Genomic DNA, 27178 nt, shown 5'->3' on the forward strand with positions numbered 1-27178 from the left:
CATTTTACTGGGTGAAACATCTCTATTAAGTCTCTCATTTCTCAGCCACACGATACAAAAACAGGATGATAATTGAGGCTGCATAATTGATGTGCGCAATGACAGAATATAGAAAAGGGCTCCATTAGCCAGGTCACATCATTAGCATACATTACGTTCAACAAGATTGCTCTCTTCACCTCCTATTTATTAATGGGTTAATCCAGTCCCATCAGCCTGAATACATCATTGTTTAGGTCCTTTCCTGTAAGATACAGTAGTTCAGTTTTACATTAGGAAAGAATTGCTGCCAAGGGCAATAAAATCCCATAAGTGTCAGAATTGCAGTGGTGCTGTTTGCAGAAGCTCTCGGTTCCCCCAAAAGCCAAGGCTGCAATAAAGTCTGCAGCACCAGCACATCCCTGGCAGCACAGGCCTAAGCAGAGAGTGAACTCCTGCAAGGACACGTGCGAGCTGTTGCCAGATCAGACCACACATGGACTCCTTGAATGATCATCTAGTCTGGCTTCCATTTCCTGTCTTGGCTACCACATTCCTCAGCAAGAGGGAGTTTATTTCCTTTCCCACTGTCACTGACAGAGAGATTAGCTTCTGTACAAAAAGAAATTCAAAGCTAAAATGATGTTTCACTCTTATACGTGCTCTGCCCCCCTACACTGGTGAGGATACCTGGTTACTGCATTAACTACCTCTTTGGGTGAACCTGCCCAAGAGGGTTTGCTGTGGGGTCGCATGCAGCTGCCCATCACCCGAAAGCTCTGGACGAGTTCACACCTGCTGGCAGTGATGCAAAGGTAAGAGCCTGATCTCCCACAGTGTGCTGGTAGCTGCTGGAGGGAAAAGCTGTTCCTAGACACAAACCAGAAAAACCTTTAGGTGCTGTGAGGGTGCTTTCTACTTTGGTTCCATCATGAGAAACTGGTTTACATCTACAGTACAACTTGGTTACTTCTAGAGAAACTGGCCTTATATATTTGGTATTTATTTAGGTGCCTTAAGCTAACCTGTATCAATACCCCTAATTAACTCACTGAGCATTGGTGTCCAAAGAATAAGACAGCGTTAGTGGAATAATTCAGTCGTCGCAAGCGAAAAATGAAATGGGACCGACCCCTAATCCCGGACTGCCTGCCACTTTCCTCTTTGTCTGAAGCCCAACGCTTGGTTAGAAAGTCCCTCAGGCTTCACACCTGACAATTCAAAGTCAAATCTTGGCTGAAATGTTCATTCCTGAGTTAACTTTTTGCAGTAACTCGTCCATGATGTTCCAAACTGCTATTGTGACTGTACCCTTTCAGTTGATTGTTTAGCACATGGAGAAACCAACTGAGCTCAGAGCTCCCTTGTGCTAGACACGGTACGGGTAGCCAGATAAAGGACAGAAGAAAGCAACCGCTATTATTGCCATTTTACATCTAGGTTCAAAAAAAGCTTACGTGACTTGTCTAGTCACATAGAAAATCTATAAAAGAAAGGAAGTAAAGACAGATATTTTTGATTGTAGCCATGCTCCTTACCTGTGCTAATTAACCTGCCTCAAGGCAATAATTATCCACTTCCTTTCCTGGCCTATCGTGCTCCCCTCCACCAGAAACAGAACAGCAACAGTGAGGCCAATCTCTTGGTTTAGGCATGATTCACCTATTGTTCCTTCAGAAAGAAAACAGTCCTTGTAAATTGACTTTTTCTTATTCTGGGAATCTGCAAATGAAGCTATTGCATTGCTTGTCTGAGTGACACCCCTACAATAGACACTCCCAAGACCACACAGTTAATCATTGCTGCTAGGTGCGCTTCTGCCTAACAGTGCAGCCTCCTCGACTTAGCTACTTGAGTAGAGTAGATGCACAAGCCATTCTCATTTTCATATCTCATTCAGAAAATGTCACAGAAAGGCTCCTGCACTCGAAGCTGGTGATGCATTGATATATTTACTAGCATATCATCATCAGTACTGTGGCTGAGACATGAACATAATCAATCTGCTGTGTTGGATCTCTCAGACATGTTAGAGTTATGTTAATAAGACAGCAGGTTGTCAGCTTTTCTAGTGAAGTACCAGAGCATTTTTTTCAACACCTAATAGTAGCAACTCAGAGTTCAGAAGGCCTGGAATAAAATAAATGCTTGTATCTCTTAACTAGCCTTTCGCTCATACTCCTTTTCTCAGAGTTGGTATGGGACACAGCACAAAATAATTACTCCGAAGACCTCCACCAGAGCAAAGCTCTCATAACAACAAGCCAGTGAAGCTTTCCACCTATCCAAGATGCTGCATTAAATCATATACAGTCCACAAAAGTCTTCAAGTGCCATCGTAAAGTAAAAAGGAATGTATATAGTCTTGTTTTAAATGAAGTGGGCATTGTCATTTTGGCTGGTATAAATAGGGATTTTGTTGCTGGACCCTCTCCCCTAGTCCTCTATCACAAAATTGCTGTAGCTGTTTTGCTACAAAAATATTCTCCTACATTCAGCTAAACTATTTGTCTATTTTATATTTATTTTTAATGTGTATCATTTAAATAATTTTCATTCTGGTTTTGATCAAAAATAGTTTGTTTCCAAAGCAAACAAATCCTCACTGAAAGTATTTTCCCTGTGAAAATCCATGGGTTATGAGACCTGAAATCACAATCAGCATGACACAGCACTGCCTGATTTCACTCTTCAGCCTTCCTGCCTTGATTCAGGTCTCTACCTAGGCCAGCTGATGGCAAGGGAATTGCCCCAGGGCTGCTCAGCACCATCCAGGTCTGAATCTCTCAGCACTGCATTAACTGAGCACTCCATTGACACTCAAATTACGGACCCTGCTCTGCTTTAAGACGGGATTTACTCAGCAAATTCTGGCCGATTCGCATGGCAGGTGGCCGAGGGACTGACTGTGAAAAAATCCAGAATCTGGAGATTTGTCTTGTCCTAGAAAGAGTAGATTGGGATGCTAACTGCCAGTCCTGACTCAATAACCATATCACCAACAGAGCTGTATGCAGCAGAAAATAAGGGAGGCTGGATGCACAGCTCCATCTGCCTTCTCCCCACTTCTGAAAGGAGTAAGCAACCAAGCCTGTTCATTTTCCCATGTGCCCAGGATCCTGTGTACTCACACACTGGAGATGGCTATGTAGAGCTGGTATTTCTTACTCCCACACTGAGTCAGATTTTAGTCCTGAGGAGAGTGGTTTTAATCTCTGGTAAGGTCAGCATAGCTTACCCAGAAAGGAGAAAAAAAAAAAAGAGAGAGAGAGAAAAGAAAGGGAAAGGGCTCTTTTAATTGCATTAATTATGATACATTCTCTTTTGTTTCTGATCACTGTTGCATTTTAGGATCCAGGAATGGTATCACTGAATTTTAATCAGAGATCTGAACAAGCTACTGAAATATGATTAGTTTTCCTATCTGACACTGTGATTAGTGCTTAGGAGACATCTGCTGTTGCATAAAATCAAATCTTCCTTTTCTGTCTTCCATTGTGACAACGGCAGAGCTTTTCTCTCTCTCTTTTTTTTTTCTTTAAGTAGGTGGAGACAATCCCAAAAAACACCCCAGCAAGGAAGCACAGCTCATCTCTCAGCCCTGCGTGCCCTCCAAGAACACCGACGCACCCCTCCGCCGGTTTTTGCCCTTTGCAAGACCTCTAGGCTGACAGATTGCCCGCTTTTACGGAGGGTGGCATTTGCATGCGCAGGATGTGGCCCTTCTCTGTACTGCACTGGGGCTGCCAACTCTTCCCATTCTCATGGCTCGACTCTTCTCATTGTCCTTGTGACACCTGGTCACAGGAATCGCTTGAACAGCCTACAGCTGGGTCTCTGCTCCTGCTAGCATGTGCTGCTGAAATGCTCCTTCAAAACAAAATGTGTCGCTCTCATCTAGGCAGGTGAAAAGGCCTTTTTCAAGATGACTTCATCAGAGGGCAGACAGTGGCTTTAGGCTACGCATTAAAAGACTGATCTTGTGAGGTGCTGATCTCAACCAGGATTGAGGGCAGCACTCAGCACCTTGCAAAGACAGGATCCAGAAACTAAGGGTAGCAGCAGAGAGGGAGGAGAGGGAGAGAAGAAGAAAAGAAAGATGAAAAAAAAAAAAGCAAGCGAGAAAGAAAAAAAGGAAAAAAGGTAATATTTTTCACATCTGACCTCAAAGCTGCTGGGACTGCTGTGAGGTATTTTTCCCACTCAGGTTAGTCTGTTCTAAAAGGCTGTGGGCATCAAAGAGAAAACATTATAAAATATCTGTCTTCCACTCGCCTGCGTTTTGCCTGTAATAGGTCTCCCACTTACACTGTTATTTTTTCCCCCCTCATCTCACCATAGAACAGAGGACGGCTGCTCACAAGGCTCATTAATATGCATAAAGTGCAGTATAATTAGTTGCCACAGGTAACCCTTCTATAACTGTGTGAATTGAGCTAATGTGCAAATATATGAAGCACTGCAAGTAGGACGGTGTAAGTAAAAGTCCCCCATTTCATAAAAGGAAATATTTGAATAATATGCAAATGCACTGGATGTTATTAACAGGATGTCAAGGTTTGACAGTCCATGTTATTGTGGAAATAAATGAGTTTTGACACAAATAACTTAGATATGCATTGATTTTTTGAGCAAACGTTGTAATGAGATGTTATGTATTGTAGTGCAGGTTTATACAGATTTTGATGACTATTAGGGGAAAACATAACAGTGGATCAATTATTAATGTATTCATTAATATGCTGCAATGTGTAACAATAATTATTTTCTTTCTTTTCTCCCACCCCCCCCTTCAAAATGCAGTTCCTCTTGCATTTTTAATATACCTGCTTGAAAGTATACAGAGCAGAGTCAATATAGCATTCAAATAACAGACATTGGAAAAGATGAAATTGTTCCAAAAATAAGAGAGACTGTACCCAAGAACCACTGACAAACACTACATGAATGCTCCTTATACTCTGAATTTCTTCATTATAACTCCCTGGAGGAGGCATTAGCTTCTGTTCTTTCAAGGAAACCAGTTTACATTCTGAAGCCCATCATCAGGTCAATACTTCCTAACGTTGGTCAGTGAGCTTATGTGAATTTCCATTGTGCTGGCATTTGCTCCTGAGAGGCAGAGGAAAGACGCTTCCAGAAAGCATTCAATGCCTAAGGACAAACATCTGCTGAAATAGCTTGCTGGCCAAGTTCACCAACAGGGGAATCTGCAGTTGATCCATTCTGTTGAACCTGCCAGATGTCCCTGTTTTGTGCCATCCCGTCCTGATTTCTAAAAGGATTGTCATAGAGTCCCAATAGGTGTTTTGGAGTCCTGCACGGCAGGACTGTCAGAGCCCTGCTCGCTGTACCGGCTGCCACATTTCAAAGAGTGCTCCAAAGGGCGTTAGTGTGTGGAAGGGGACAGGCACGTCAGCATGGGCAAGCCCATCAGCAAGAAATCCTGAGCTGATGGGAAGTGGTACAGATTTAGCTTGACTTGTTTTGGCTTTCCTGCAACGCTATTTCCATAATGCTGGACTTGCATAGTCATTTCCACTGCTGCAAAGATGATGCAGTAGCTGTGAAATACTCCTTCACTACAATGATCACAGACAGGTGTCCCAAAAGGCCAATTCATTTTTAAGGATGAAGATAAATGATTGAGCCTTCATTTCATTAAGATATTAATTCCTCTGTCACTTGACAAAACTTACCTGTGCCGTAAATCCTCCTAATTTGTAGGATGTCTTCTAATTATTCTCAGGTTAAGATGTTCTGGCCTTAAAAGGTTACACCATAACAGGATCGGACAGAGAAGTGAAACTATATTTCTGGACAAACTTTTTCCCAGTCATTTCATAAAAAGTAACAAAATAGCAGTTGTTCTGCAAGGTGGCCATCTGGAGAGAAGTAGTCAAGTTTGTGAGTCTTGTTTTTGGCAATTGTGTCTAAAAAAACTGGATTATTTGGGGGCTGGTCAAGAGAGGTCCTTCTCTCAGGTTAAGCTGGCAAGTACTATTGAGGATTTTGGGACTTCTTGTGAAAAATGGGCACAATCGACTTCTTTAGTCACCTGAAAATGTAGTTTGCAAAATTCCTCAACCTTGCCAGAATACAGGACACCCAAAGCTCAGTCCCTCCAGCAATCTTCCTGCCACATAGGAGAGAAGCTCCTCGCTGCTTAGTATTAAGTTTGTTAGAAGGTACTGGGAAATATATTCTGGCCTGTAGAGTGTGGAGGCAAGTGAAGATGTTCTGTTGACCTTTCTCCATAATGGATGGGATTCATCTCACTTAACTTTAGCTCAGTTTAATGGCCTCTTGTCTATGGTGATTCACCCTAAGTGACTAAACATACCTCCAGATAGCCCTTTCCCTCTCTCTCAATTAGCAAGAGGTGAAGCCTGGATGAATAGCTCAAACTTGATACCAACTTTCAGACAAGTTTCTCGTACGGCTGCTAAACTCAATGACCGAGCAGTTTCCAAGACTTGGGAAACTGTGGCAAGTAAACCTCTTCAAGCTGATCTACTATGATTAAAAAATACTGCACTAGGAAACAGTTACATAAACCGACTCATTCACCAGGAGCTTTAAATTTATCACACTTTCTCAGACTCTGATCTGAGACACAAGATACCCTCGGAATACCAAAAGTTTTGCTATGATGCTACAAAAGCAGTCATACTGTCTATTTAGTCCTGCAATATGGACCACCATGAGTAGGTTTAATTGCTTTTAAACTGTGACATGAACATATAAATGCTGGAGACAAGGAGGGAAAACAGCCACAGAGAACTAACCTACGCCCGGATACCCCAAATCCTGAAAGTGAAAAGGGAAGTCCAACACCAGACTTAAAATCGTGGCCAGAATCAGGGGTCTAGAAGAACTAAAAAGCACATCTGCTAATCGTGTGCATGTCATAAACACTGGGATAGGTAGAGATTTACTGCTTAAAACACTCATTTTATACAGCCAATTAGCATGCTACCTAAACCATTATCTAGCATTACTGTGGGTATCACAGTGCACAATGAAGAGGTTCATGTAATTATAACATGATCTAGATGACCTCTTGTACCTGCAATACCTGCACCTCTTACACTGACTAATACTGGCCAATGGACCCGAGACAACCCTGAACTGTTAAGCTACAGACAAGATTTCAAAAGTGTTTCCAGCCTTCAAGCATCCAAAATAATAAGTCATTTGAGGTCTCGTGTTTTTGAGAACAGGTACTGATTTTCAGGGGCAGATTAGATGCCTGAACATTTGAGGCTTTTGCTTTGGAGATAATAACTCTCTGATGGATTCTGCTCACAGACAATCATCATCGCTGGGTAAGTGAATCTGAAAGCAGCATGAGTGTATAATTGACTGCACACTAGGGTCTGTAGCTCAGCATGGCAACGTAACCAAAGAACAGTGAAAAACTTCAACTGCCAAAAAAATTGAAATACTTTCCTTAGCCCATAAAAAACAGTCCCCCGAAACTGAAGATTTTAAAACTCAAAGCCAAGTTTTCACACGACTTCCAAAGCTAACAAACTCCCTCTGAATCATTCCCCTTTTCTCTCAGATATTTTTAAAATTCTAATATCACTGTCATACACAGGTGAAAATAAAGCTGTCCGTTCCTACTAATGCCAATACTTTTATAGGCATAGCTTTCAGTGCTACAGAACACATTCTGGTTATCATTTGCATTTATTTATAAAGCTGTTGTCTCCCATCACCAGGTAGCATCACATGTTGCGTATTTGTGTAATGCAGCAGAAGAGAATAACTGGGATTCCTGCTAGAAAACCTAAAGAAATCATTTCATGTTGGTTATTTCCAAGCCAATAATAATACTGTACAAAAATACAGCACTTTTCCCACAGCAATATTATGAAGTCTGCGAAAGATCATCTCCCAGGGAATGGACTGACAGCTCAAAATTAACCCAGGCAATGCCAATCAGAAAATACTTTTGAGTAGTAACTCCTACTTATTACTTTGCACTTTTTTGGAGAGAGATTTTTGAGTATTTTTTAAAAGAAGGAAAAAATCTTCCCTGCTCTTTAGAGGTGTGGAAATCAAAGCAAGGAGATACGAAGTGAACTGCCAGTGATCATCTACGTGCAAAACAGGGACAGATCAAAGTCTTCTGGTCATCAACAAGCGAGCAGTGAGCAACACTGCAGCATGCTGCAGGGCTCTGGTCCCCACTCATCCAGTCAGGGCACCTGACCAGGATATATTACAGCTTTTAATATTCATGCACCCACATTTATTTTGTTCAGTAGAAGGCAAAGTGCAGGTAGAAACAGAAGACCTGGGGATGATGCACAGCTCATTTTTGCTCCCATATGCAGCCTGGAAGCACACCTAAGTCTGGACAGCTCAGAGGCGCTCGCAGGTCTCCGCAGCCTGGGTGATGCCTCTCAGCTGCTCCTCCACGCAGCTCACCAGCCAACAATACATCCCTTAAGCTGCCTTGTCTGATTTGAAGAGACATCTGACTCACTGTTTGCTTTACCTGAGGCATCTCTCTTCCTACTTGTCATAGTGATACAAAAATTTAGGCCGTTTCCAGTCAATGATATCATTATCATCATTACAGCTCCATCATGTAAAGAAATAATGTTCCTCTGTCCTAGCAAGGACTGGTCCATAAAGAGCTATATATTTTTTTCCCCTGCTGAATCACTCTGGTTTGCTGTCTGAGGGTGAGTGAAGAGGAATAGGATCACTGTATTTTCAACATCCCAGTCCGTCCAGTGGCTCCTAGACTGTTTCAGATCTCAGATTAAATAACTTGATTTCCACAAGCTGACCCTCAGTTATCTCTGTGGCTTGTGTCAAGGTACACCAAGGCAATTGCATGCACTCCATGAAGGGCGAAAAAGCTGGCAACACAATTCCTCTGAGGAGGAGTTTCCAGCAGGGAACAAATTAATTCAGAGCATCAAGAAACACTACAAGACTCTCCACTCTATCCTCCTTTCCCCTTGTAGCTGCAATACATAGCTACAATAGACAGAGCCTTGTTCTACAGAAATCAGCACAAGACTAAGAACCTCACCAGAGTCATTCCTCTGCCTGGGTAGTTTCCTACAGAAAGGTCATGGATAGATAGTCAGACAGCTAAGGGCAAAACTTTGATCTATAAAGAAACTTTTTTGATAATTTCTAATTATTCAGTAGAATAAAACACAAAAAAGAGATATATTTTAATCCAGATATGAAGTCTGTGAGACACTCTCTGGTTTTATTCTATTTGAGCTTTAATTTTTTTTCCTCCTTTTACTCTCTCCATCCTTAGTTCAGAATGAAAAACAAAACAAACAAACAAAAATAGGGCCACTGTACAGGGAGAAAAAAGTAGGAACTGAAAACCAGGCCAGAAAGATACATCATTTATGTTCAAAATTTCTGGGTTTTAAAGTAAGTCATCAGTATGTTTTGAACAACTTTTTTCATAAAACAGATTTACCTTTTATACCAGGTACAACAGACAAGCAGGCAAGCAGACAGATAGCTGCAGTCCTCGATTTGAAAAGCTTTGCTCAGGTTCTTGCGCTCTCTAATGTGATTGCCAACAAGGAGTGACAGTTGGTACCATCTGCAGTGCTGTTTTTCTGATTTGAATAACTTCTGAGATTTCCAATGAGACAAACAGGTCATTTCAGATTAGACATCAAACTTCACTGGCTTTTGGTCACTTCTGCCCTGGTTCACATTTGACTACAACCTGTCACTTGCAAGTCGTCTATCAACTAGTTGTTCCTACCTCCAAAAACACCAAGTTCAAAAATGCATATAAGTAAAGCACAGGCTGAACCTCTGTATATTTTAGAATACTTATTTAGATGAAGGAGGATATTTAAGGAAACATTTTAGAGCCCTTTTTATTAGTCTACTACTTCACAAGAAACCTGTTTGACTTATTTGTGGGGGGGTAGAATTAAAAAAAAACCACAAACTAATATAATCGAAACAAAACTATATTAAAAATGATACTAAAAATTCGGTGTCAGGCATAACAATGCATGGTAATGTAATGCTGGTGTGCAGTTCAGACAACCTTTTTCCCCTTGCTTATCAGACGGATGATAGATGGCCCTCCATTAAAACTGCTTGCACACAGACAGGCCTCCAAGGTCTTGCCTTCAGCTCATTCAGTAAGTGCAAAATAAGGGAATCAAGAACACCGGAGCACCAAAGGTGAATATTTGCAAAGATGTAACGACTGCCCATGTAATGAAAAGCCTGCACTGTACACAACAAATGGGCACAAATCTGAGAACACAAAAGTAGCTTTATATAGTTAAATAATTCAAGAGTTATTCCTGTTTAGAAGCTGATAACCTCAGAAAACATTGACAATACAGAAGAAGTAGGATACCTGCAATGTCCTGTATCCTGTACGTGCAACATTCACACATGCATAACCCCAAAACATTAGCGTGATGCTGCTGGAACAGACCTGCCTTGCTTTGATGACTGGCTGGTCCAGGGCTCATTTCTAGGACTGGCTACAACCATCAGCTCTCTCTGCTTCTGCGTCTTTAACATCACACATCACCTTTAACATCACACTTGGTCTTCGATTAGTGTCTCACCTTGCTATTCTACCTAATTTCAGACCATTTTCTTTTTATTTCTAAAATAAAAGAATAATTCAGTCATCTGAAGACATTTCATATGACACTATTTGCTTAATGATATTTAAAAAGAGAGTTTAATTGCTTAGGCCAAAGTCTTCAATTGTGTTTCAATACCTTCAACATCAAATTCCACATTCTTTTGTGGACTCAGGTCTAACTCGTTTGAAAGCCTGGACTATGAAAGAAGAGAAAGGAGAATGACTGCTTAGGCCTTTATAATGCACAGGGCCCCTCTCTTCTATACCCAACAAGAAAACACTAAGGAATAAGTACGTTTTTCAAAAAAGCTTCTTGTCTTGATATAGAAACACACACACACACACACACAAATAATCATCATCACCCTTAACTTGCCACTGCTTATTTACCCGAGTTGAGATAAACGTATGTCTAAGTCATTTCAGTTCAGCATCAAAACACTGGTTCTTGATAGAACTTCACCGACAGATTAAAGAACCTCTTACAAACTAGCATTTTCCTGCTGTGGAGGCACTTAACACCGAAGACAACTCATCTCTCAATCTTCTTTTTGATAAGCTAAAAAGATTGAGAGTATCACATAGCAAAGCATTTTCCCCAGCCCTTGTATTACTCCAGGCATCTCTTTTCTGTCTCCTCTGCATCTTCTCCAATTTACCAGTATAGTTTTCAGAATGTGAGCATTAGAAGAATCAGATTGAGCGCAGTACCACTGGCTTCCTAAAGACATGGGTGAAGTTGCCTTCCCACTGCACTGTCACCCTGATTAAATATCCATGAATCACGTAGCCCGTGCAGAATTAGCACAGAAACAGGGGGACTCTGCAGACACATCCATAGAGGAGCACAAGTACATGAAAGCCAGATGGTGCCACGTATTCTCATGGATTCACTGAAGGTTATTAAAATCTGTACATTATTGTGGGTGGGATCTACTCTGCTCTGATAACCAAACTGCAGCTCCTAGAAGGAATTTGCTTCGCAATCCCCTGTATTGTTCTGACCAGCCTTGCTGGAACTGCATGCCGACTTTTTGTACCGACATTGTTACATTCCCTTCTTTAGCAAAGGACTGACAAACATGTATCTTAATCATGTTTTCATGGCTGCTTTTACGGTTTAATGGCGTGTTATAGTTTAAATGGTCACCAATTGAATGGGCCTTGTTGGTTTATGAAATAGCTGTTAATATTAGATTGCACAGTTGGGAATATTACAGCGTGCACTTGTGCATTAAATATTAATTTGTCTGGTGAGAGCTGAGACTATTTGAAGTGTAAGAATTGAAATTTGGGCAGGGCTTCAGCATGTTGTTGCCAGTGGCTTAATGATGTATGCAGTGTGCGCTAGCCTGAGTCTTTGGGGTACCACAGCCCTCAGTTAAGGCCCTTGGCCTGTGTTTTCCATTCTGTCCTTGATCATGATGAATACTGAAATAAAGACGTACAGATTTCTATTGCCCAATCTTTCTTTTAGCCAGGCCAGGGCTTTTTCCAGATGATCAATCTATCCCTGCTCAAAGTGGGTCATGCAACACAGTGGCAAACATAATTTTTGCTGCCAGAAGACTCTTCATAGTAAACTATGGGTCCCTGAGGATAGCCTATTGCCAGTGTATGCTCTCCTTTTGTGTAATTCTTATTAGAACAGTCAGTGTAAGGTTGTACTGATCTCTCAAGTATCATCAAACGAAATACAGAAAAAACCAAACTCAAGCACAGGAAGTACTCACGTTGAAAGGGTCTGTTGTATATGCCAATGTTACGCAGAAATGGGATGGATGCACATGAATAACTCATGAACTAGCAGTTTTTAACTTTGGTGACTGCAGGTATTGCATATTAGCATGCAAATTGCTAATATGTAAACCTTGTGCAGCAGCATAAATACTGAAAGCCCTTCCACTGCCCAGATACCTTCAGATGGGCACACTGTAAACTGAATACAGGAGATTAACTCATGACACAGCTAAAAATTAACATATTCCATTCCACAAATCCAGAGTCTTATTTTTAATGAAACAAATACAAAATCAAGGGCTGAGTGAAGTTGTTCAGAGTTCACTCAACTTAGCTAACATGACTTAAAACTGAACTTGATGCCTTGGCTAATCCATGAGTTATTTTTTCAGCTGTATTCCTCCTCCTGGTGTTTACCCACTCATACATTCATAAATGATCTGAATTCTGTTCACATAAAAGCCATAACCTAAGTGTCTGTTAGACTGTGGAACACCTGAGACACTCCCCTTAACCACATCAAAGTTCTGTCTGACAGCCAAAGTTATTTCAGGGCAAGTTTTTTAATATTATTTCCTATTTACTTGCCTTGGTAGGGAGCTGGGACAACATAATAAATGTTTGGGACACAATTCTTCCAGAAAAAGTTAGACAACGCCTCAAGTAGCAAATAGGTACCTTAGTAACTTTACATACAGTCCTACTGACTTCCTACGGACTATCTAAATGGTTTAGCTTACACACAAATACACATTGGGAGAGTAAGACCATACTATCCTGGAGATTGCAGAGGACTGGGGTATTTCTCTGACTCAAACTACTATACATTTAAAAGCTTCATAGTATTTTACTCTGAAGAACATTCAATGCATCAGCATCTCTAGGTGTGGCTAGTAAACTTTTCAATGCATGTTAAGCTGCTGTGCTGAAAAGCAGTTTGTAAAACTGCGTGAATCAACACTGCTAGCGAACTTCTGGAACCTGCTGCCACAGGAGGCTGTGGAGGCAGCCAGTATCTGCAGAGTTTAAAGGGATTAGAGAAATTCATGGACAACAGGTCCATCAAAGGGATAGGCAGCAATGTACCCTCTCACATCTTTAATCCAATGATTACAGATGCTGGAGACGTATGAAGGGAAAGGGTGGCAGAAGGTGGCTAGTCACATACTACTCCTGGACAACAAATTCTGGGGCAGTCTAAGACATCCAGGCTAGACGAATGACTGGTCTGATCCAAACTGTATTTCCTAAAGGCAGTTATTTATCGCATAGCTTTTTTCTAAGTTTTTTTTTCTTTTCTTTTTTTTTACCTTGCAGTTGAAGCCATTTTCAAGGTGCTCAGACTGTACTTAATAGGAATACTGTGCTCCTGCCAGTATTAGAGGGAGCCTTATGGTGAATGATCCCAGCATGGCTGCAGGTGGCTTTAATATCAAAAATGCAATAGCATTAGCAAGAGCAGCACTGCCCACTTCATCCAGTTTCATGTCACTTCTGGGGTTTCTGATAGAGTTCAGGACATGCACAGAATATGCAGAGACCTCATACAGCTGCTCTGATTTCTCTCTCCGTCTGGTGAGTCAAAGTCCCTCTCAGAGGAGATCTCTCAAGGACTATTTCTCTGATATTTCCTGATTAGCATTTCCAGGAGCAATTTTGCTTTATCAGGAAATTCAATGAATAGAGTTACTGATAAGCCCGAAAGAAACTTGTTTCCCATGTTTTCAAAAGTGACTGATGATTTTGAGTACCTCTGCAGCTGGACACTTTAGGATGCTTTAAAGGGCCCCCAGTTTTAGAGGTCAGAAGTACTACAGAGGGGGAAATTTTTGCCCTCTTTCTGGCACTGCAAATTGTGTACTCCTTTCTGCAAAGAAAGGAAACCAAAACCAACAGCCTTTGGAAAAATCTAAAACTCAGATTTTGCGATGAAGCACAAGAAGAATTAAGGGGGTAATTATAGCTGCCAAGAGAGGAAAGACTTCAATACATGCCTTCAGGTGAGCAGATACTTCAGTCCTGATGAAACACATGGCTTTATCTCAAACACACCTTTGACATTTCTAGTGTATGTGTTTGGGTGGGGATGGGTGTAAAACAGAGCACAGTTCCTGTAAAAAATAGAAGCAGACTTCAGAGCTCTATGGGAAACACATGGTGACACCAGATAAAAGAGACAGACAGAAAATAAAAAGAGCAAAAATTCTGCCGAAGGGGAAAATCACAACTCACATCCTCTCCTTTGGAGATGGCTCTGTATGATTATAAGTGCACTGTGAATATGGCTGTTCTGATAAAAAAGCCTGCGCCATTCACACAGGAAAGTTCTTCATTGGGGGGTGGGGAATGTTCTTAGCTGTTTGGGTTTTTTTTTTTCCCCCCCCAGCTAAGCAGCTTTTGGGTACAACCAGCCATGCAACATGCAAAGCCCTGCCTACAAGCTAATACCCAAATGCACACCCTGATTCCTAAGCGCATATTCATTTGAACCACAGTGACAGCCTCATTTAGAAACAAATTAGGGGTTAACTAAGAAGTCCATGACGGAGGCAGAATCGAGTTTCCCTTTTCCCCTCACTGTCTGTTAGAATTAGAAAGTGTCTATGAGCAGTGTGTGTCAAGAATATGAACATGAGATGTCATTTCTCCTGCCTCTAATTGAAGCCAAGATAAATGAAGTGGAAAGGCGGCGTCCAATCCAATCAAAACATGAAAAAGGTATTTTGACATGTAAATTACAAACTTCCTGTGTATTTTGTCTCCCCAATTACACCCTCCCCTGTCATGTTTTTTTAAATTATATCTTAATCTCCCAGTCTCCTAATAATTATGTCATCATTCTTGGGCCTTGAACACTGTGTAATGGTATTTTATAGGATGTGCCATTCATTATTAACTAAACTTACTCTCTGTCCCCAGTGATGCTATTTCTCATGGTGTTCAAATATGCATTGTGTCAGTTCTCTCTTTGTAAATGTTAGGCCAGTTCCACTCACTGCTTCTTGATTAAATGGTATGGAGTAGGCAAGATACTTTCAGACAGTTTATTCTGCCCATCATTATTTTATAGGGATGCACGCTCCCTAGTATTTTTTTAATGGAATGGGTGAATGGTTCCAAATGTAACTTCCCAGTCAGTTTGGATCACTGAAAGAGCTTCATGGCTTTCATGGTGTAATTGACTGTGTTTTCTTTCCACCTCTTGAAAGAAGAGACAGTATTGGCTCAAATTAAAATGCACAGTAAGGGATCAGGAATAAGATCAATGCAGTATATAACTACACCTACATGAGAGTATTTCCATCGACTGTAACAGTCTTTACATCAGATCTAACAGAATGACACCACGGATCAAATTCATTACATCTATATTTAGACATTGTGAATGCCACATCTAAGGTAGTTGGCAAGACCAAAATAATCACTCCTAGAATGCTATTCATCTCAGTCCTTTAAATGTCTATTTTCAGATTAGATTAATCACACCTTAGAAGTGCCTTTTTCTCTCAGAAGACTAGAACAGGAGTCTTCAAGACTTGACTTGTTCAAGCTGCAGAAGTTCATTAGAAGAGAAATCCCACCCCAAACAGAAAAGTTTGGAGTCCCTGAAGTTAAGGACTGCCACAGTAAGGGGGGACAGATGACCGCAGGGAGAAGGAGAATTAAGGTAAGTCTTGTTATACTTGATCTTGTTATTAATGCAATTGGTAACAGGTTATGGATGAACAGCACTCAAATAATAGTTGCTTAGGCTTCTGAGCAAAGTCTATCTAGAACACCACTCAAACCATCAAAGATCCAAGAATGGTAGCTAATTAGACCCAATATCAGACGTTGCATAAGCATGCCACATTTCTCTGTTCTAGTGATTATCAGATGAAAAATGTGTAGCTTTTATGATACAAAAACTAATATTTAGTTAAATATAGCTAGTTCAGCAATATAACAACTCCTGATTTTGAGAGCACAGAAAGTGCTCTCCAGAGGTGACTTGCACATAAGCAGCTGGAAAAATTACAAAGAAAATTACTAACTTCACTGTATTTAAAAGTGATATTAAACAACTGTCTACACATAGAGTTTTATGTTCTCAATCAAGCTTTCAGCAAGGCAGAGAAGCCTGTGAAACGCTTTCATCCCAGACTTTCTGTTACTGAACACAGCATACACCACACAAGTCAGTCCTGTTTTTCAGCATCCACCTGCATGACAGGAATTTTGCCCAGGATTTGAACTGCTCCTCAGTTTTGCCTAAGCTCTGTATAAGTGAGTAATGATCCCAGTATCAAAGATGCAGTTTGCAGGTGGGAGTTTGGCTTTGGATACACCTGGGCAACCTCTGTTTATTTATTACTGCAGCCTGTGAGTGCATCAGAGGAGCTGCACAAACTCCTTAGTGGCATGAGCTCAGAAGCGAAGGGAATGGAAACTTCTATTGAGTTTCAGCATCCTTTCTCTTTGCAAGAAGAGCCGTATCGCTGGAAGAGCTCTGGTCTACAGCTGCACAATAAAAACCAGGAGCCCGCTCTCCCTCCCTCGGCAAACGCGCTGCTAGAGCTGGGTCCCACCTCATCAGGCCTGGGAACTGCCTCTTCCCAGGGCCTCCCAACACGGACATCTCCTCTTTACTTTAGCAAGGTCAAAAAGTATGCAGCTCAACAAAAACAGTCAGTCACCCCGGGCTTACTTCTTCCTGGCGTGTTTTCTTCTGTCGTTTTCCCCAGGCCTGTTGAGTAATATTTGACCTGAGGTGAGACTGCTGTGAACAGGGCAATCTCCTCTTCCTTCACACAGCCTACAGAGGGTCTCTACGTCTCTCCTCTACTCTCCCTCTTCTACAGTGCCAGTTTTTTTTGTTTTTATTGTTCCTGACCTCTCTGCCTGCACTTCTGCTCACTTGTCTCCAAAGCACTCCAACAGTAACTTCTGTTAAATTAACCAGCAAGCTGGCTTTAAGACTTAAATATCTAAGCAGAGACTCCACCCGCTGAGGAGATGCCACTGTTCTCAACCTGCTCTATGCAGACAAGCCTACAGGCACTAAGCCTCAGAAGACTCTTTGCAACCATCCATGCCCTGCTGGGAACTGGCTTTTTATATATTCACGGGACAGCATTGCTGGCCTGTTCATGCTCTGGCACCTTGTGCAACAAAGCCTGGCTTCCCTGGGGACGAGCAAGCCCTCAGATGCCACTGTAAAACACGTCCTCCAGGCTCAGCCACAAAGCCTGGGCCCTCTCCTGTCAGGCATATCCAGCGGCACACACACAGCTTTCATCCAGTTCCTCAGGGAAGGGCTCACTTTTCACCAGACTGGACAGTTGGTTTTACTGAAATAGGATTGAGACAACAGAATTGCATTATTTTAGCCATCCTGTCATCTGAAGGTTCCCCTACCTGAATGGAAAGCAAGATTTATTGCCTTTCCTTCATCTGAGCTGCAAGTAGCCATCATGCTTTCTACCACGCTGCCGTTTCATAGCATAGGTTCACCAGGCTGTGTGAGTGTCAGTCCCAGATGTGCAAACACACACGCATGTTTGCTCTTTGGAAAGGAAAGGTGAGGTTCCTGCCAAGCTGGATTTAATCCATTAGCACAAGATGCTCCATGTTCATGTAGCTGGCCTTCTAGCACTAGATATAAACAACGGGCACTCAGGCATGGTAGCACCAGTCTCACCTTAATTAAAGGCACCTAAAGTTACTGAGAGTCCTTTTCTTCAGTTGCACCATTCTTTCTGCACAGGGTTCATCTCTCCATCTAGGAAGGTTCCCACACTGACATAAACCTCACCCATCTCTTGGGGTTCTCCTTTAAGTACAACACATGTTTCTGCCCAGATGAGGCTGTGGATAGGGTATCATCTCTCCTCTTGGTACACACAATAACACAAATTAAACTGGGTCAGTTTGTCTATGGCCAGCCAGTTTGTTATGATTTTAGTTTATCAGGATGATTTTAAACAGATTTTCTAATTATTATTTTTTTAAAAATTTAGGATGTAAAGGCAAGTCAATCAGGAAAATATTAACCTCATAGATGCCAGAGCACTCATTCAGGTATGGCAGCAAAACCCTTGACCTATGTGTTGTGCCTTTAGATGGAAATGCATAAAAAGAAAGTTTCCTGTAACAGCTTTTCTCCTGGCACAGCCTGAATGCATTTGCAGTGTGAGTTGTGTTGTTACTATATTACTGACACAGTCTGACCGTCCCCATAAAAGTACTGCATGTACCAGGCAATGACTGTTTTTTATGCACCCTGGTATTCTGAAAAGCCTTCGTGTGTCCTTCTCCCTTTCCACAGGCTCTGAATATACCTGCACTTTAATAATTTGTCATGTGCAGCCTAAAGTGCTAAGCTCCCTCAGCCACAGCTACCAGACCCCTTCCAGAGCAATACTTCTGTGTCGACGACAGGAGAGCAGGCAGGCCCGTCGGCACTGAGCCACTGCACTGCCAAACAGGATTTGTACCCAGTCACGCTATGTGAAACACAAAATAGGTCCTCTTGGGCATGGAGAAAGATGCTGCTGGTGAAAGACCTCCCCTGCCTCCCCCCCTGGCTCTCCCTAGCTCCTACAATCATATCACGTGTCTGGCAGCAAACCCTAGGCACAGCCCCCAGGAAGGCAGAGTGAGCGAGAGCAGAGTACAACGGAGGATTTAGCAAAATAAATGCAGTAAGAGCTTGTACAGAGCTTTCCTCACAGGGTTTCTTTCACAGACACTAAACATGTAAATAGGGGATAGACACACACACATCTATACACACCCACTGACCTCAACCCCTGAAGTAACAGGATGAAGAACCATTTCTCGCTGCATCCTTACCTATCACAGCCTCCAACAGCAGAATTAGGCACGTTGCCGATATGTTCACCACTATAAGAAAAAGTAAAATCCCACCATATACCAGCCTGTGACAGCACCCCCGGCTCTGCAGGGACACCCCTGCAGCTGGACAGCCAGGTTCACCGCAAAGAGCCCCACCCCCACCCCCGTCACTGGAGAGCCACCGAGACTCCCCTGGTCTCCTTTTGGCCACAGCATCCTCGACCACAGGCACTACGGAAAGGGGCTCCACCTGCTCTGAAATTGCAGACCTCACTGCATAAACTTTAAAAACTGTGGATCTCATTAAACTGCAAAAGCACATAAGCATGCAATAAAACAATACGGGAACTCGCACCTCAGGCTTCTGATGACGAACCATTCCTTCTTGTGGATATGCTATTTTAGTGCATTTTTTCTCTTATTCATTCATACATTTGCATTGTAGCATTGATTTTAATTCATGTGTATATTTGTTAGAGTGGACTTAAAAATAGATATAATTTCAAATATATTTTTACCAGTAAAGAATTTAAGAGAGGGGGAAGAAAAAAGAGAGAGGCAAAGAAAAATAGCATCACTCTTCAGTGAGCTACAGACCTGGTCAGAATGTGCTTGAAATCTGAAATTTTCATAGATTCTTTTCATCCTCAGAATTTCATAAGGAAAAGCTGTCATTTTTACAAAACACAAAGAGTAGGGTTTGAATTAAAATACAGTTGTAAATAAAAAGCCCTTTATCTCCATCAACATCACCCATACAATGGTGGTTTTGCCAATAAGAAGACATGGAGAGTGAAAACAGTGGATGCCAGTATCTCTGCAAATCCCTCCTTTTCTCTTTTTTTTTTTTTTTTCCCTATCGAATCCTGGATTTTAATTCCAAAGCACAGAATTCAACACATACAAATTCAATACTACATCAAAAAGCAGAGTTTGTTCCTACTGGGCCATATCCTCTATTGATATTAATCAATACAGATCTCTTTAGCCTAAGTGCATTTACATTGTGAATTCAGCCCCTGGGATCCTTAAGCTCACATACAGGAAAGGTCTGCTTTTAATTAAAAAAAAAAATAAAAAGCTTTGCAAATGTGGGCTTACAGAGGGATGAGGCCCCTCTGTAGGTTTATTCCAATATATTTGTATTTTCATAGCTGGAAATTCACAGCCAAACCAAAAGCCTGGAAGGCCGTTCTTTGGTTGAAACATTCTTGTGATAATTTTGGTTTTGGCAGCACCCATCTTCTGGGAAGCTTGTCCCAGTTTCACCAAACTCTTCGCCTTTGAGACAGGAAAGGAATCAATGTTTAAAACCCATTATTTTGATATGTACAAGCCAGAACTGAACTACAACTGTTTTGTTTGGCAATTTCCTTTAATTTTATGTTAAATGATTCAAACCATCCTTAAAAGCAAAGCATGTATGGAACAAAACAGTTGTTTTGGAGAGAAATAAAAATTTATTTTGACACAAAAGAGTCTGCTCCTTCCTTTCCACTGTTTGATTTCCTAACTTTTTTTTTATTTTGCTTCAAAAAAACATATTTATTTTAATTTTGTTGCACTGCCAGAGAACAAAAATAATCAATTATTCACACTGCTCTAGATAAACCATGCATAAATCATGAATAAAACCATACATTAATTCTTTCCACTGTAAACTACTATTTGATGAAAAGTAAAACATAAACAGGAGTCTCAACTTATTCTCTGCCTCTCTTTGTCTTGTTATTCACTTAAGATTCAAGTGTAACAGCTTGGATCTTGGGACAACCTTAGAGCAGCTATGCTCCTTCCACGTTGTTATACTACCATCTACTGATAAAAGGATGCTACTTCTCTGGGATCTTATCTCCTGCCTTAGTCACCTTGGTGCAACAAGCAATATTTCAATTCAATCAGACTTTGAAAATGAGCATTAACTGCTACTTCAAGCGTTATCACCTGAACACTCTTTTCTGCAATACGAACATATTCAGAGTAATCAGCTGCACTCCAGACCCCTTGTAGAAAATAAGATATTGGGGGGATTTATATTTGCTACTCCCATTGTTTCTTTCAAGGGAAAGAAGCTAAGGGATGGAAAATGATCATCAAAAGCCTTTTGCCAGCTTGAAGGAAGAAGGCTGGGTCAGTCTTTTATTAAAGTGGATCAACATTAAATTGCTAGTTTAAAGAAGCTTAAAAATACACTACATTTAAAAACAAAACAATAGCAAGTTTAGTCTTATCAAATATTAATTGTTTCCCACTATTAACATCAGGAAAGGCAATAGCTTGGCTTTTTGCAGTGTTCCTGCACCCCTCTAGGGTGTTCTCAGTGCTTCCAGCGAGCTGTCCCCAGTCAACATCCAGGAAAAAAACCCTCATATGGGATTACCATTCTGTTTGACTAAGGAATGGAGAACAGAGACAAGAGCTGAGGACTCTTTGCGAGGTCTCTGGATGAAACAATTGGACGTGCCACTTAATTTCATATCACTTGCCCTTCTTGGCTATACCCAAAATAGAAAGAGTGGCAGGCACCTTTTATTTTAATCAGTGCGCTACACTGATTTGGGGGTAATTAGATGTTAGTAATTAAGAAAAGACTGCTGTGACGGATGTTTTTACAGGTTGCATTGTTGATTCAAGAAATAAGACTGTTCACCTTTAAGTATTGTCAGTCACATTACTTTAGCTGGGTAGAATTAAATGTCAATTTTATCTGGCTTCATCACTGCTCTTTAATCAATGTCGATGCATCACTTCCCCCTATCATTCCTCCATCAAACACTGACCTGGAAATCTGACACTGAGCTTTCCAACACCAGCTCAGCTAATTAAGAACTTTGTTATTCCACCTTCCATCTTTTAGAGAAAAGTAAGAAAAGTGCCAAAGAGCCTCTTGCTTTCATGTGGAAACGCATCAGCAGGGGGTTAATAATAATTATTAAAATGACTGACAGCTCAGGCTATGCTGTCATTTGGCCCAGCCCTGTAGTCATGGAAAGGTAAAAAGCTTAGAGAAACCAGGCCCTGAATTACTACAGTGAATAAATGGGATTTTAAGGGGGGAAAAAAAAAAAAAACAACCAGAACGGCTTCTTACCCTCAGACTACAGGAACAAACCAAGATTGTCTTGTAACCTAGAAAGGTGCTGATATTTATCTTTGCATCTAACCCTTTCAGCATGGTAGCCGTATCCTCATTAAATCACTGGGTGTGCTAAAGATCAGTAGCAGGAGCACTCGGAGACTTTCCAAAGCAGTCAACCACGGACAGTGTGGGCCACCGGCAAGGAATTAAAAGCAGGGCTGAGCTATATCCAGATGAGTTTACTGGATTTTCCTGCTACACAAGCAGAGGAGACGGCTTAATGCTTGTACCCGCCACAGATTCCGGGAGTCCTAAGTACAGATTAAGATCCCAGTATTCTGGGGACTGCACAAAACCACAGCCCCAGTTCCACAGATCTCACAGCCTGACTGTGACAAAGAGCAACACCATGTCAAGGCAACCTGCATGTGGTGGTGCATGAAAAACAATGGGGGGGGGGGGGGGGAAAGGTAAAAGCAGTGAAGAATTCTGGATTAGTCCCATGTCACTGCCTCTCTGTCTTCAACAGGCTTGTAGTGGCAAGCAAGAGAGGATGCATAGTTTAAATATTACAAAAACACATACTTTTGAAGATCTTCACTACCTTTCCCTGAGTCTGTGGGGAACTCATAAGGCCAAATACTGCAAAAGTGTTTGCTGGAAAACTTTGCTGATAGAGAATCAATTAGTTGTGGCCTGTCAGAAGCAGACATAGATTTGTCAATACTGAGTAAGAGTGATAAGCAGGATGGATATGGGCTGTGAAGGCTCTTCAATAAAATGACGCTCAGAACTAGCAATGAGGACTCAAGAGGCAGAGCCAGGTCAAAGCTTCTTGAACATGGAATCCAGCAGCATGGCAAATCCGAGCAAGAAATCTGTTTGTTCCTGCCATGCTTCTGGAAGGGAGATACTAGGTGCATTTAGTGAACAAGAAGAACAAGCAAGGCATATATTTGGCTGATATAATTTGGCTTATTCAACTGCAAACAATATCAGGAGGTTCAAATTTGGTTGGTCGAACCGCTCAGAGGTGGAGGAACAAAAGCACAAGCACTTGGCACAAACCATTGCTTATATTATCTCACCCAAAAGACCTGTAGACCTACCAGTTCAAGCAGACTCTGAAGGCTTTCACAGGATTAGTTGTGTGAGAAAGAACATTTTTTTTTGCATAAGAAATAAGAATCAAAACTCCAAATACATTTTAAGGGCCAGATTTCCAGTGAAAGATTGAAAAAAGATGCAAGTGGCACTCTATCTCCTTTTTCAAGGCCAGCATTTTCTTTCAGAACATTGCTTAGGGAAAAAAAAATGCTGAGTAAACCATGCCGCTTAGAATGCTCATCATCCATCCCAAAGTCCTCTCCTAGCTCCAAAGCAGCTATGTGCAGCAGCTCCATCCTGACCCAATCCTCATCCTAAGTCTCTGATTTTAGTAGGACTCTGGGCAATTCTAGCTTTGGTGGCACTCAGTTCCCAAAACCAAATCCTAACCCACAGCAGGGCATGGTTAGCCTCCTCTCAGCTCTATTTAAAATCCACCGAATCACAATACACCTGCAGGGCAGTTTTAATTTCCCAAGTTTTGAACCTTTTAATTTTTTTCAGTCCATGAGTGGGACATCTCAGGGATAAAATGCTGAACGGAGGCACTGAGAGCGTACATTCTAGTCTGGGCACTCCCACGCACACCTTTTGAGACTGCTGGTTAATCGCTTAATCTCTCAGGACCTTAGCCACTCATCTGGCAAATGAAGGTGCCTCAACATATAGATTTTGTGAAGATCAATTCTTTAGTACCTGTGAAAAACAGAATTAGAGTATCTACAAAGGGACCTTGGTAATACTGCTGTGTCTTAAGTACCACCTTACAGATTGCACTTTTCCTGGAGAGCAGGGATGTTGATTCTGCAAACTGTAAGCGTATACTTAAAGTTCAGCTGATTTTTCAATGGCTTGTAGAATCAGTGCTGATACATCCATCACAGCTATATCCAAACATACACCTGATGAAATAAATATCTTCTCAGTGTTCATATTATCATCCGGTGTTTTGGGGCCATCTCATAAAGGCGCTTATGTGCAACAATGCCTAAGCAAAATGGGTTGATTTAAGAGGGCTGAGGGAACACTTAGCTGAGAATTTCCTGGCTTCAGTTAGTTCCAGTCAGAACCTTAAGATTATATTTCAGTGTCAGTATATTGTTTTTATTTGCTTTATTAAATTTTCTTTAACATGCATTGACATTTTCTTTCCCTTGTTACTCAATCTCTCAGCTGTAAAGGTTCCATTTGCTGAATTGTTTTGCCATTTGTATCCAAAAAAAATGTAAATGTAATAGGAATTCTTAAGGATTTTTTTCACCAAGAAGTGAAATCAAGCCCCAGGTGCTGCTGCTTGAACTCCAGTCCCAGCCTGGGCAGACTAATCAGGAGCTTTTAATTCAAAGGCAGCTGTACCCACCAAGACACAGCATTTGTTCTTTCAGGCCATGCAGTTACTCCAGTGGGGCACCACTGGCTGCCACCGAAGTCCTGTTTAAATTTACCACCCCCTCTCTTCTAGCTGTAGCAATAGTAGGGTTAGCAACAGCACTGCTGTTACTGATAGCAGCTATGTACAAGATCACATAGTGCCAAGTATCCTAAAGGCAACTTGGATTTCAGCACATGCAGTATTGCACCTGTAAATGGGGGGGGGGGGGGGCTATGTGGCGTTGTGATGGGTACATCTCTGCTTTATGCATGAGACATAATTTGGTCCTGCACAAAACATTATTTTCAACTTTTCAAAGACAAAGGCAGTTAAGGTTTCAGGTTTGATTGCAAACAAATGTCCAAAGAAGACATTGTAAAGAAATGTCCAGATCAAACAGAGCTTTTTACCAAGTATATAATTGTCCTAAAGTATCTACACTTTCTGTAAGTTAGACCAGCGCACTGACCTCTAACATACTTCCAAGATACTGCGTGAGGCTTTGCAGAGTCCCAGGAATTGATGCTGTAACTAGGAGGGGGTGTAACACAGGGCTACAGCAAGGGTTATAGAAAGACCACTTTATCAGGGCTCTCTTGCATGCAGGATACCTCTGGGGTCCAGCCCCCAGCTCCAGGGCTGCACACAGGTGGGACATGGCACGGAGCAGAGAAGTCACAGTACAAGGCCTGAAATGTTGTGCTGTCACTGGGAGCAAATAAAAGTAAGCCTTAGCATAACCTGTAAAATAGAGCACAGCGGGGCAAAGCCAGTCTGGGTGGAAATCAGACCTTCGCCCTTCCAAGTGATAGGGGACAAGGTTTAGGTTTTGGCCTCTCCAATAGTCAGGGAAGGGCATGACTCCCTGGCAAAATTCCCTGGCATGGGAGGTGAGCATAGTAGCTTACGCTGGCTAGCTGGAATCATCTTGTCTGTGCAAGAGCAGTGAAGAAATCTGTCTCATGCCCCTAGGTTTACTCAGGTCATCTGCTGGTCTCACCAGGATATTCCCACCTCATATAAATCCTCCTCAGTGACAAGGGAGTCCAACCACCTGGCAATACCACTGTTCACTCAGTGACCTTATTTTGAAACACCAGGCTCCAGAGACCTGTGGAGATATAACTTCTCTCCAAAGAGAGGATCCCAAATGATCTTTTACTTTATATCAGAGCCATGCTGAACATGTGAATAACAAACCACCAATGCAAGGAAAAATATTCACAGCAAAACCATCAATATTTCTCTCCTTTCTTTGCGTGCAGGGGCTGCTGAACTCCGGGAGAGCTGGTGATCTCCTGCACTATCGATGCCAAAGTGTAACCCAGAGACATAGGGGATGAGCAAGGAACAAGCCACAGCTTTCAGGTCTTTGCAGATACTGAGTAATTTAGACCTGCAGGTTTGTTCCTAATGGGCAGAGATTACACGATTTACTTGGCCAGCTGTACAGTTCAGGTGTTCTTCTGTTCAACCCAATTCCCAAACCACTAGCAATAAATCCCATGGTAATCAGTATTCAAGACACTACAGTGGGAGAGGCCCAAGCTTTTGAAGACAGAAAGACTGATGGAGAAGTTAGCTTTTTCTTTCCTATGGATATTTTCTGTTTTGCAGGGTCGAGAGAGTGAAGGGGATATAGCTAAAGCATGGCCAGGATTTCTAACGGCTACTACAGAATCAGCCCTATGAATGGGCACCAGTGCTATCTGGTGCATCAAACTCCATGAGCATTGTGTTTCATCCACGCTGTGTCTTTAAACCATAGCGCAAACATTTGATGTGCTTCAGGCATAGCATTTCGCTGTCACATTTGCCTGGGATCATGGCCAGATGAGCAAACCAGAGCGCCAGCCTCTGCTTTTTGCTCTGTGAGTTCTGGCACCAGTCCCAAGGATGCAAAAGTCCTGACACCAGTGTCAGGAAGCCACAGGAATAGGTCAAACATCAAGTGATCCTTCTAAAAGAAATCACTGCAGGTGCCTTTCATTCACCCTCTGCTTCCTGAACCTTGAGGGCACACTTGCTTTATGTTGCTCGGCTTTCTTTCTCAGCTCTAGAAACCTGTGCTTTTTAAAATGCAAACTGCAACTCTACTTCCTTCACTTCCTTCCAGCAGCTACAGCTTTAAGAGAAAGAACAAATATTGCAGGGAATTTTCCAGGGTTGGTAGTGGTTTGTCTCTGGCCCGAGGCTGTCCAGGCAAGTCCTGACCTGCAGGCCATGTCCTCAGGTTGGCTGTGAACTGCCTGCACAGGGATTTGCACAGGAGCTACATGTGTAAATACAGCAGTTCCTTTTGGCCTACAGCTGAAGGTGCTTGGGTCCGCACCATCTAAAGGACAGAGTTTTCTTTTGCAACTCCTGTAGGAGTTTTTTTTTTAATAAAATAAATATTTCTGCTAGTAAGGCCTGCCAGGAGGAACTGCTGGTCTTTTTATGTCAT

General features: G+C 41.9%; 1 long non-coding RNA gene across 1 annotated transcript in view; it reads right to left on the reverse strand.

Annotated features, from left to right (window-relative positions):
- Nucleotides 1–24943, reverse strand: part of LOC308067805 — a 65602-nt gene extending 40659 nt beyond the window's left edge. The window contains exon 1 of the long non-coding RNA XR_013929743.1: nt 1–24943. This exon is cut by the window's left edge and continues 17017 nt beyond it. This is a non-coding gene — a long non-coding RNA (uncharacterized lncRNA).
- Nucleotides 24944–27178: the final 2235 nt, after the last annotated feature.

Source organism: Falco punctatus, assembly GCF_963210335.1.
Source record: "Falco punctatus genome assembly, chromosome: 7".
NCBI lineage: Eukaryota > Metazoa > Chordata > Aves > Falconiformes > Falconidae > Falco > Falco punctatus.